The following is a 12,184-nucleotide window of genomic DNA, read 5'->3' on the forward strand; positions in this document are numbered from 1 at the left end:
ATTAATAGTGGTTTTAGGCTTGCTACGGGTTTCGGAGCTACCACTCCCATTCCCTAGCGCCGGTCTCGGCTTAATAATTTGGGTCGTGACAATTGTGGTATCAGAGCAGTTGGTCCAGTTACCTCTGCTATGATTTGTTTGTCGGTTAAGTAATCTAGGAACTACTGCAGCTATAGAGTTGAGCTTTGTCTGATCCCAGTTGTTTACGTTAAGTGTTTTGTGATAAGTATAATAGATTAACTTGTGAAATGTTTGGTTGACTTTCGTGACACGTATATACGAGATAAATATACGTATAATTTTGTTTTCAATAAGATGTGCTTGCATGATATGAGATTGATTTGTATGAATTGAATCGGATACATCGGTTGGCTTTGCTATCGATGTCAGACATATCCGATACATCGGTTGGCTTTGCTATCGATGTCAGACGTATGAGATACATCGGTTGGCTTCGCTATCGATGTCAGACAGATAAGATACATCGGTTGGCTTTGCTATCGATGTCAGGGATATAGGATACATCGGTTGGCTTCGCTATCGATGTCAGACGAAAGATATTAAGAATAATATGCTTTTTGAAATAAAGTTTCTAGGAGAGGTATTGCCTCCTATGAATAGAATATGATTGATGTGAATGTGATTTGATGTTAGATATATAGGTGTTTAGCATCAAATAGCAGAAGAGATGTTATTGGATTCGATCGATCGAAATTTTAGAAAGAGTGAGAAGAAAGACTACAAAGTTAAAGAAGTTGAGGAACTTTCCAGAAGCAGAGTTTAAAGGTCTAGAGAACTTACAAAACTCGAAGTTTATAACTTTTAAAAGTTATTTGTTTAACGATTCTAAAAGCATAATTGTGCCTAGACCCGTAATAGCCATTGATAATTGCCACGACATTGATAGGAATGCATCACTACATACATCAATTCATGCATTAATAGAACATGCATCATATGCATTATGTTCAGACGAAGAGGTGAGATGTGGCAACTCTTTGGGGATGAGAGACGTCATCACCCTAGTGCACAATTTTGCTAAGATTTAAATGAAATTTTTAAATGAGTCGTTTTATTTGAAAGAGTTTTCAAAGAGTTTTGTTTTTAATGTGAGTATACCTAGACCAGAACTCTGTAAAGGAAGTAGAGTGCTCGCGAGCAAGCTGTGATCTAGGCTATGAGGCGAGTGAATACGTATAGTTGTGAGAACATAAGATTTGTACCTCTAGCTAATGAACTTAGCCTTGATTAGACAGACTAGTATATGACTAGGATAATAGATATGTGTTCGGATAGTAAAACATATCTGATTAACAATGTATGATATGTATGCTATGTTTTTAATACTCTTGATGTTTGATTAAGTCCATGTGAGTGGAATGCTCGCAAGACTTAAGATGCGATACGTAATCAAGAAAATCTAGGGGACACTGATTTTCTTGAATCCGGTCAACATAGATGCTTATAGCTACGATAGTAATATGCGTTTAACATATACAACGCGAGTATGTGTTTTGGCAATTGGCTAGTCTACGATGAGTCAGAACACTCAGAAGACTTCCAATAAGAGACGTAATCATAGCAGGCTTAAAGGAAGGAGACGTCCCTAGAGTCCAACGTACGTGGACATCGATTACATGTGATGATTTGTAAGGATTATATTTTAAGGAATTTATTGGTATTCCTTTATATAATCGCTATACTATGAACAAAGAACTGCGCGAACACGTGCTGTTGCACAAAAAGTATACGAGACGCGAGAAGAAGATCGAGGTGACAAAGGTGAATGCAACCTAGTCCAATTGGCCTACAAAGGCCAGAAATGTGATGAAGGTCAACGGGAACCTAACACGATAAAGTGGGAATGTACAGGCATCGGGAATGCCGCAGTACCCAACGTCATTATAAATCAGTTAGCCGTAAAAGCAACTGATATAAGGAATGGTGTGCCAATGATAAGACGATGGATATAAAGATAGTATCAACATGAAGGAAGGAACACCTATAGAGATTGATAATGGTATACATAATATAAGACTGAAGGAGTTTGATGGATCAAGCGGTATGCTAGATCCACTAGAAAGGTAAAGTAAGATGCTCGTATACAACGAACGGATAAAGGATAAACAGTATTGTCAATCAAGATGTCGATAAAAGGTTCAATCCATGAGTAGTTGCGACGAGCAATTAGAGCAGTGATAGGTCAAAGTTGTGACCTGATTTGAAAAATTCTTTTTACTATTAGTTCTGATTTAAGATGATCGTGAAAGATCAAGATACTTAGATCAGAGGATATGACGAAAATGAATAAGTGAAGTATATAATAAGAAAGATCAAGAGTTAAATAACAAGAACTGCAATCAGTGGATTAAGAGTTGAAACTTCCACTTCAAGGTATCGATTACGAAATAAAATAGTAGACTGCGAAAGGTACAAAAGCAATGAATACTTGTGAAATGCTAAACCTTGAACTTCAAGTTAAATCAAATAAAGAGTAAAGTGTATAATGTGATCGATATAGGAGATGAAAGTAAAGTATGCCAAAGGTATGCAACGTGTATGATAAAGTATAAGGATGTAAAAGTAGATTATGGATAAGAAGAAACCAGTCAAGGTAATTAGAGTTAAGGAAAGTACGAACAACCTGCGTATGACACAAGGGACTCGATAAGAGTGATCGAGGAAAAGAAAAAGAGAGAAGTCATATGGAGAATTGACAAGGAGATCAGAGGAATAGAACTCTATATAGTCGCAGACATATAAAGATAAAGAAAGATAAAGAGGGCAAAGACATAGGATCGAATCCACTTACAGTTAAGATGTCAATAAAGGTACAATAGTACAATATTGATCGACGTTCAGAGTACTGAAATAAGAAATGTTAGATATGCGAGACATGATAAGGACGATATCAGCATAGGATCGGCTTTACAGATGGCCATGATGACAGTACAAATATGATAAGACGATACGTATATGACTGAGAGCGCATTACATCGAGGAATTCAGATGAAGAAGGGCACAACTCTCTATTAATGATTGATGTTGTGAATATTAAACGCAAGTAGTACATGAGGTGCAAGATACGCTGAAGGGGAAAGTATAGAATGCAAGGAAAGATAATGAAGAAACCCGATAATAGCATAAATAAAGAACGCAAGAAGAACACCAAAGGATCATAGCATTTAGACTATGAATCCTATTGGTTGACTAAGGACAAGAAGTCAAAGGAAAATTTTCAAGAAGTACATCTACGATATGAATAAAAGTAGGAATAACAAGTGAAGTGGAAAGAGCATGGATAGTAATGAGGAGTAAGCTTAACGCTATGTGATAATAAAGAGAAAGGATTTGGAAGTTAAGATCCAAACTAAGATTGAAAATTTGAAAGAAGATACAGATAAGAAAGAGTTAGTTTATGACAATAGATGCTAAAAGCATCTTTGAAAGTCAAAAGACGAACAATATCAAGAAAACGACGGAGAAAAGAAAGACTATATAAGTAATGAAACACGAGTTGTTTGAGTATCCATATCACTGAACAAGGAATGATGATAAGATTAGACGATATCGGAAAACAAGATCAAGTCGTGACAACGACCAAATAGAGAAAATTAACGGATCATCTAAACGAGAAAGCCTAGTGACAAAGATTATCATCTTTGATAATAAGACGTCATTAAGACGCACTATTATTGGACATCAGTAAGAAGCTGAAAGTTCATTTACAATTATAAAAGTTTATTGCAATGAATGTTAGATAAAGGACGAACACAAGGATTGTGTTATAGAATAAAGAAGAAAAGATCAAAGATAAGGTTGTCAGTGATAACTGACGTTAAAGTGTAAGAAGTACAGAAATTGAAATGATGATTTCATGCACCGACAAATGTCAGTAAGACGAACACGGTATTCCTATTATGAATAAGAATTCTAGATGTAGATGGGATTAAAGTAAGAAAAGAATAAGAAAATTCGAGGACGAATTTTTATAAGGGGGGAAGAATGTAATACCCCAAAATATTTAAGTATTTAATTGGACCACGTGTCCAGTTTTGAGTCGCCAGAGTGACGATAACGGAAAGTCTTCCGATAAAAATAAGATAAATAAGTTTTAGTAGATCGGCTTTGAAAGAGATTATAGCAAAGACTTAACATTATATTTCAGTTCTAAAGTTGGAATTGAAATTAGAAAAGAAAAATGTCAAGAAAAGCTCGAAATGAGGTACATGGACTAAAGTGGTAATTTAGCCACTATGACTTAAAATGGAAATTATTTCGCCAAGGTCCGCGAAATGTTTTATAGTATATGTGGTAAAAGTTTCGGGTCAATCGGAGACCTTTTAAAATTTGGACGCGGATACGTTTTGGGCTAAATTGTAACTTTTGAAAAGTTCAAGGGCCAAAATGTAAATTAGCCAAATAAATCTCGATAATAGTAATTAAAAGATTATTGACGGGAAATAATAATTATAGATTAGTATTATTTATTTGGATATAAATAATACGTAAGTAATTGAGTTAAAAGAATAATTTAACCGTTTGGTTAAATTAGAAAGTTTAAAAGAGAATTGGTTTAAGTTAAATAAATGAGGGATTAAAAGGGACAATTAACCATCATATATATATATTCATTCCTTAAGAATAAGGAAAAGAAAGGATCAGAAGAGGGAGAAGGAAGGTTACAGAGGGATTTGACGATCCCTTTCGATCCGTCGCGGTTTCGCCGTTTCTCGTCCAAATCGCGAGTTCTTTATATCGATTCGTCCAGAATTCGACTCTCTATCATCGTTAAGCTTTAAATCGAGGTAAGCTTGACGTTTTTATTGTGAGAATTAGTAAATTAGGATTATTTCGTTTAAACGAATTAAACGAATTGTAATCGCGTTTCTATACTCGTTTTTGGTGAGATATAGATTGGATTATGTGTTAAAATGAAGCGTAAGCATGTCGGGAGTGTCGGAAAGCGGCGCAGCGCCCGGAAAATGACTTTTCCGGGGGCTGTCAAGGGTGTGCGTTCGCACACATTGAGTGTGCGATCGCACACTCCTTGAATTTTGGGGTGTGCGTTCGCACACTCATTGTGTGCGTTCGCACACTACCCAAATGTTGCCAGATTCAGAAACCCTACGGTCAGTTTATAGATTTGCCTCTTAGGAACGCCTCTGTCCAATTTTATCTCGATCCAACGGTTCAATTGGGAGAGATCGTCGTTTTACTAAACAGTGTCAGTGCGCAGGCAGCACCTGCGCATTGTCCTGAAAACTACTTGAAACTTCATCGGAATGAAACTAAACCCTAAAGTTTGAAGGTATCATACGTATTGGAATACGATTAAGAGATATAACAAGTATCTCGACTAAGTATTAGAATACGATTAAGGTTAAAAGTCGTATTTGAACTACGATTATATTAATCTAAGTTTATAACTTAGGGTTTTGATATTGAGCCTACGTTTATGGATTAAACGAACAGGTAACTCGACTAAGTAACTGACGTATCGACGAGCTACCAAGCCATTGGGCCGGAGTGGTTACGTGATTGGACAATGCATGGAGCTTACGCTTGCGGGATTATAATAATGCAGTTTTGGATAGCGGTCACTGTGAGTGGCAAATTTACTTTCGTGTATTATTAGTATAAAAGTTATTTTCTTATATTATGAGTATTGTTATTAAATATCTCGTGTCTATATGATTTGCTCGTATAAGCTGTTTTGTTTGATAGATTTGATTATATGAATGTTGTTGTATTCGTTATTTTGGAGATAAGTGTCTATGTGCGGTCCGAAGAGACCAACTACCTATTGGGTGTCAATAGGCTACATGATCATTGGTGAGTCAGTCTAGAGTACCTGACTTTATGATTAAGAGTTAATATATGTTTATGCATAATATGTTATGAATTCGATACGAGAGTGAACTCGGCTACGGTGTAGTCTGGAAGTCCCCGTATCTAGTGGGCTGGGCCCACCAGTGGCTGGGCCACCAGTGAGTTGGACTCACACTTTATGATTTCGATACGAGTGAGCACTCGGCTACGGTGTAGTCTGGAAGTCCCCGTATCTAGTGAGTTGGACTCACACTTTTAAAATTAATAATGTTTGCTTATATCATAAATTTATATATGTATTAAGCGTATAACGCTATATTTTGATACTACTATAAGTAACTTGCAAACTCACTCAGTATTTTCCCAAATACTGACCCCTCACTCTGATGTTTGCAGGTAAGCAGAGTCGGATCAGACAAACCATCTCCATTGTGCCAGAAGTCATTGGACTTGCACAAGCATGAGTTCCTAGAGCTGCAGTAGTCAGTAGATGTCAGTATTAGATAAACATTTGGATTTCAAATAGTTAGTTTTGAATGTAAACTGTAATATGATATTTTAATATCTTCAATTATATTATGTAAAAGAGTTTTCTAAAAAGGTTTATATATGATATTATAATTTTAAATGCAAAAAAAATTAATAGTGGTTTTAGGCTTGCTACGGGTTTCGGAGCTACCACTCCCATTCCCTAGCGCCGGTCTCGGCTTAATAATTTGGGTCGTGACAAAAATACACATACAGAGAAATTGAAAAACGCTACAACGAATCTGAAACTCTTTAAGATAGACTTGTTAGATTCTCAAGGTCTTTGTGCTTCCGCTGAAAGTTGCATTGGGATTTTCCATGATACTAGCCACTTCCACCTCCCGGTCAACCTACTTTGAAGGCAAGCCTTTTACCCCTTTTATTTCTTAACTAATTTGATTGCAAGTAATTAGGCGATACTCTGAAAGTTGCATTGGGATTTTCCATGATACTAGCCACTTCCACCTCCCGGTCAAACTACTTTGAAGGCAAGCCTTTTACCCCTTTTATTTCTTAACTAATTTGATTGCAAGTAATTAAGCTATTTGAGTATCATGATGTGTTCTCTTTAATTTTATAGGAAGAACTAATGGATGTAGCAGTCACTAGTATATAAAATGCTTTGAAAGACTGCGAGGCTAAGGGAAAGAAATTATTGTTGTGTCCTCAGTTGTTGTAATTTTAATAAATCTAAATTAGCCCATGGACTAAGTCATGGTCCGACTTCAAGTGTATCTGAATTTCAAATAACTACATTCTAGTTTCAAACCAACATCTAATACTATGTTATTTTTTTTTCTAATTGCTATGAATTGTAAAAATGGTACTTTGTCTCAAAGACTCCTGCAAAAAAAAAGAGTTTGGGACAATGCAAAGAGGCACGACTCACACATGATCACATATTGTCCCTCAGTAATGATAAGGCCTGACCATTGGGTTCACAGTAAGCTATCTCATGACACCTACACATTAAGTATGCAAGCTATGTCGAGCGGGGTGATGCACATTAAATTGAAGCAGAATGCAAATCCATTTATTGCAAAGACCAAAAAAGTGATAATTCTATTAAATAGTGTTTATGTTGAAATAATTAAAAATTAAATAGTTGTTATTTATTTGAATTAAAAACTAGTCAAACCTAGTTGATTTAGTCCTACTATTTCTAAGTTAAGATCCATTGAGATATTTTATTTTGATTTTATTCGTTATGTATTGCTTATAAAAGGTCATGTTTCGTCATCAATTAATAATAATAAAAGTTCATCATTTTTCTATTATTTTGTATTTCTTTCATTATTTCTAACAGTTTAAAGCACGGAATGTTAGCAAGAATAATATCGATTAGATTGGCAATACCAATTCTCTTCAAGTGAGACTCAAAATATAGCTTAAATATATACTCCCAAGATCGGTAATCACAGAACTGGACATGAGCGGGGTCAGCCCGTAAACCGGCCCGGAACTAGCCTGGTCAAATCTAGTCCGAAACTGGTCGAACCTCAAAATGGAAGAAAACCGACCTGAAACAGTATGAAGGTTGGTTCCAACCGGTTCCAAATATTTTGAACCATGAATCATCTATTTCAAACTGAAACCAACGATTCAAAAATTGAACTCGTTAAATTAAAAAAATATATTTATATTTATATATTGGAATATATTTATTTGAGAGCACGTACATTTTGAAAATAATCTCAATATATGTGCTCTCCTTTTCCTTTGTAGTCAAACTATTTATTTATAACCAACACGTGGTCCACTCTTTTCATTTGCAGCTAACAAGTGAATTATTTTTTTCTATTCTTTCTCTTTCTTTTTCCCTTCTCCTTTATTTTCTTTCTCTTATTCCTTTCTTTCTGTCATCTCTACTCTTTCACCTGTTCCACTTTTACTCCACAATTATTTTTATCATCGATAATTATTTGTTCTTTTTGTTGCGTGGACTGTAATTTTTAAGTAATGTTAATTGTCGTTAATGGCAGTGGCCTGATTCGTACCTCTGATCTTCTACTAATGTTGTCCTCCGACCTACTGCTAACGCTTTTCTCCTATTTACTCATGTTGTCATCTGATCTACCCTTACTTAGGTCATCTTTTTTTATTGTTGCTTCTTGACCGCCTCTTCCGATCACTTGCTGCATTTAGCGTTTAGTTTCAGCTATTAGTTGTTTTATTAGTTGTTGATGATGTCAAATTTTATAAGTCTTTTCTTAAAGAAAAGTAGTTAAACTAGTAATATTTTTGATTTGTTTGTTTTTCTTTTTATTTTGATATGAAATGTTATTCTTTCCGGTTGTATTGTGTATTTAGTGATGTCTCATATGAAATTAATTGTAGCTGTTTTTATATTATTATCTTTATATTTTTGTATATTTATTATATGTACCGTTTACTTTTTGTATATTTTATATACTTTTTATTTAAAATTCTAACAAACTATTTAAATACTGTTATTTGGATATTTTTGTTTACACCGGACCAAAAATAATATGGTTCAGAGCATCACATGGGCTTATTTAGAAAATCAGGCCCAACCAGAGCCTTTTAGATTAGCTTTTTGATTTTTAAATAAGAGTTTGTAACTCATTAGGAATATTTCTCTTTAGAAATATTAGTTATAATTAGATTAGGAATCCTGATTTTTGTAGAGCTATAAATAGCTTAGAGCTTTCATAATTTTGTATCAACAAATCAATCAATCAAAAAATAAGCTCAATGCTTTTTATCCCGCAATCTCCAGATTGTTTTAACTTAGGAGTAGTTTTGACATTAATCTCGCTTGAGTTTGTTAACTCCTAGATTAATACCGTTAGATATTTTGGTTAAGTCTTTTAACCAAGAAAGCTCTGTGAATATCTTTTCGCAAGTTTGTTAAAGCATTAAGGCTCAAACCGATCCCACTTATAAATTCAAAAATTCGAGTCGGGAATATTTTCGGGCGAACAATTTTATATATAATTTTTTATACTTCTATTATTTTATTTTATTTATTTATTTATGTATTTTTTATTGTTTTTAAATTGTTATGTGGTGAATGTGGCATGTATACATAAAATATTTAAAAGAAATTACCAAACTATTTTAATCATTAAAAAATGACTAGCACATATAACAAATTGAGAAACATACGAACAATATTTTTGATATAATTGATAGATGTGATGATGTTAGAGTTTATGGAATTATACTTAATAGTATTTCGTTTGGCTTAAACATATGAATAGGTGTCTGAATGTCCGCCCCCTGTATGTGTGTGGGGTTGGTCTATTTATAGACGCGCTGGTTTCCCTTATTTTTCTTAGTCAATGTGAGTTTTGTGCCAATTTTAGTGCTTTGTAGGCTCATTTCATCATTAATCCCCCCCCCCTCTAATTCCGGTTTTGCATAGATATTTATGTCTGTAATGTGAAACGGGCTTTTCTTGGGCCGGATCGGCCCTCTTCTCTTTTTTTGCGCCTAACTGACAGCCTGTTATGCGTCATTTAATGCGTCTTGCACCTTTTGGTGTCCTGTCGTCGTTTCGTTTTTCTTTTATTTTCAAAATTTGACGGATTTGTCCTGTTATTCCCTTTTTATTCTCTCTGTTGTTTTTCTTTTTTCTTACATCTTCTTGCTCTACTCTCCGTTTGTCGATCTGTTTCTTCCTTAACTATGGCTGACGGTTATTCTAAGGCGGTTTCCTCATTGAAGAAATGGCGTTGTTCTTTAACTGAAGAATCTTTGGTCTCACTACGGGAAACTTACGGTATCCCAGACGATTATCTTATGGCTCTTCTGGTGGATGAATAGTTTGTCAATTCCCGTCTGCCATTTGGTTCTTCTTTTATTTTTGAAGAACAACTCTTGGCTAGTGTTCGATTTCTATTGGATCCGTTGCTGCTCCAGTTCCTAGAGTCTTGGAATATCGCGTTGTCTCAGTTGCATCCCAATGCCATCCGCCACTTTATTTGTTTGAAGTCGCTTCATAACCTTAACGGTGAGCGGTTGACTCTTTATCGTGTGCATTATTGAATAAACTCTCCCTATCCAAAAAAACACTTGCCCTTTATTTCTTTGGAGTTTCGTTCTGGTCTGAAGTTGTTTGATGATCTTCCAGAATCGATTAAGAGGCAATGTAAGACTTAGTTATTCATCATCTCTCATGTGACTGTGTCTCTGGGTCCTATTGTTTGGCGTTCCCATATTAAGCCACGTGATCCTTATGAGGTCCCGGCGGATGAAAATTCTATTATGCGGCGGCTCGGGACTATCTATACTGAGGGCTCCTAGAAATTAACTAATTTTATTAGTGAATATTTGTGGCGTCGTACTGCGCCCCCTCTCCCTATTGTATCTGCTGCTGTTGCTTCATTGTCGGGCGCTTCTCCTGCTGTTGGTATGTCCATTGTTTTCTTTTTGTCCTTATTTTCCTATGTGCTAGTTTGTGTCCTTTTTCACTTTTGCGTTGATAGGGCGTGCTGGTAGTTTGCCTGCTACTACCAATCCTGCCACGGTTTCTCGGAAGCTTTTTCAGAGCGGTGAGAGTGACCTTCCTCCAAAGAAGAAATCAGAGATATGTGCTTCCATGTATGTCGCTCTGTCTCTTCCCTTATCTCCGTCGGGGGTTCCTCCTTCCAGTAATCACTCAATGGTTCTGCCCTCTTTCTTTTTTGGGCTCGGTGTAGTTTCGACTCTTCCGTCCTCCATTCCTCCAGTTTTGGCTGAGTTTCACAGATCAACCTTGGATCCCTCTGCTACGTCTTCGTCTTTTCAGGAGGATGATGAAGATGGAAAAGAGGAAGTTGTTGTTCCCCCCTGCTCCTCATAGGGGTTCTCACCTGATTCTTCCCTTTAGTTGTAACTGTCATGATCTGGGCATCTTTCGCCAGATTTGTGATTTCATCGGGATGATGGAGCCTCAGTCCTTTTACCAACAGTTAGAGGATGAAGGTCTTTTTGATTCTGTGTGTCAGACGCTGCTGACTGCTGTTAACGGTGTTTGTATTTCCCAGCAGCATTTTATTGCTAAGGAGTGTGAGCTGGCAGCAGAACAGGCGGATCACTCCTTTGCTGATCTTCAGGCGAAAGAGGCGTCTGTTGACAAAGATTTGTTGAGGCGGGAGAACGTTGATCTCCGAGCTGAGCTTGCTCGTCTCGAAGCCGATCATGCTGCGGCGGATAAGAGTATGGAAGACTCTGTTTTTCTCGTCTCTTGATTACTGAGATTTCATCGGAGGGCTATTCATGATAAATACCTTACTTTGCATCCGGGTGGCGATACTTCCTTCATTACTGTTGATGCTCGTTTGCTGAAGCGAGATAATCCTGTGCCTAAAGTCGTTGCTCCTATTTCTACCTCTGTTGCCGCTCCTTCCACTCTTGGCAGTCATCCATGCCTTCCTCCTTTGTCTTTGGGTTTCCCTTCTCCTTTTACCTCGCGGTATTTAGCTTTCCCAGCATGCTTTTCCTGTCTGAAGGTTTTGGGTTTTTTAATACGCCCAACAATGGTTGATTGTTCTTGTAATAGCTTTGTAGTTTTCTTTTTGTAGGGAATATTGGACTGCTATTTTACTTCTTGTATCTATTTTAAGTTTTATTTACCAGTGCGATTTATATTAATTAACTCACTTCGCCAATTATCGCTTCTCATGTTGTTTTATTGTTGTTGTTGTCTTTTTGCCTCTAAGAAATGTTCCTCGAGTTTATTGTGGGAGATGTCTCCCATATGTTTTATTTTTCGTTTGTTTATTTTTATTTTCCCAGAGAAATGTTTCTCAATATAGTGGCTGTTTCCTTTTAGGGAATTGTTTTCCTTTTTCGTTGTTATTGCATTTTTTTTGCACTT

The sequence above is a fragment of the Mercurialis annua genome, linkage group LG7, assembly GCF_937616625.2.
Source record: "Mercurialis annua linkage group LG7, ddMerAnnu1.2, whole genome shotgun sequence".
Lineage (NCBI taxonomy): Eukaryota > Viridiplantae > Streptophyta > Magnoliopsida > Malpighiales > Euphorbiaceae > Mercurialis > Mercurialis annua.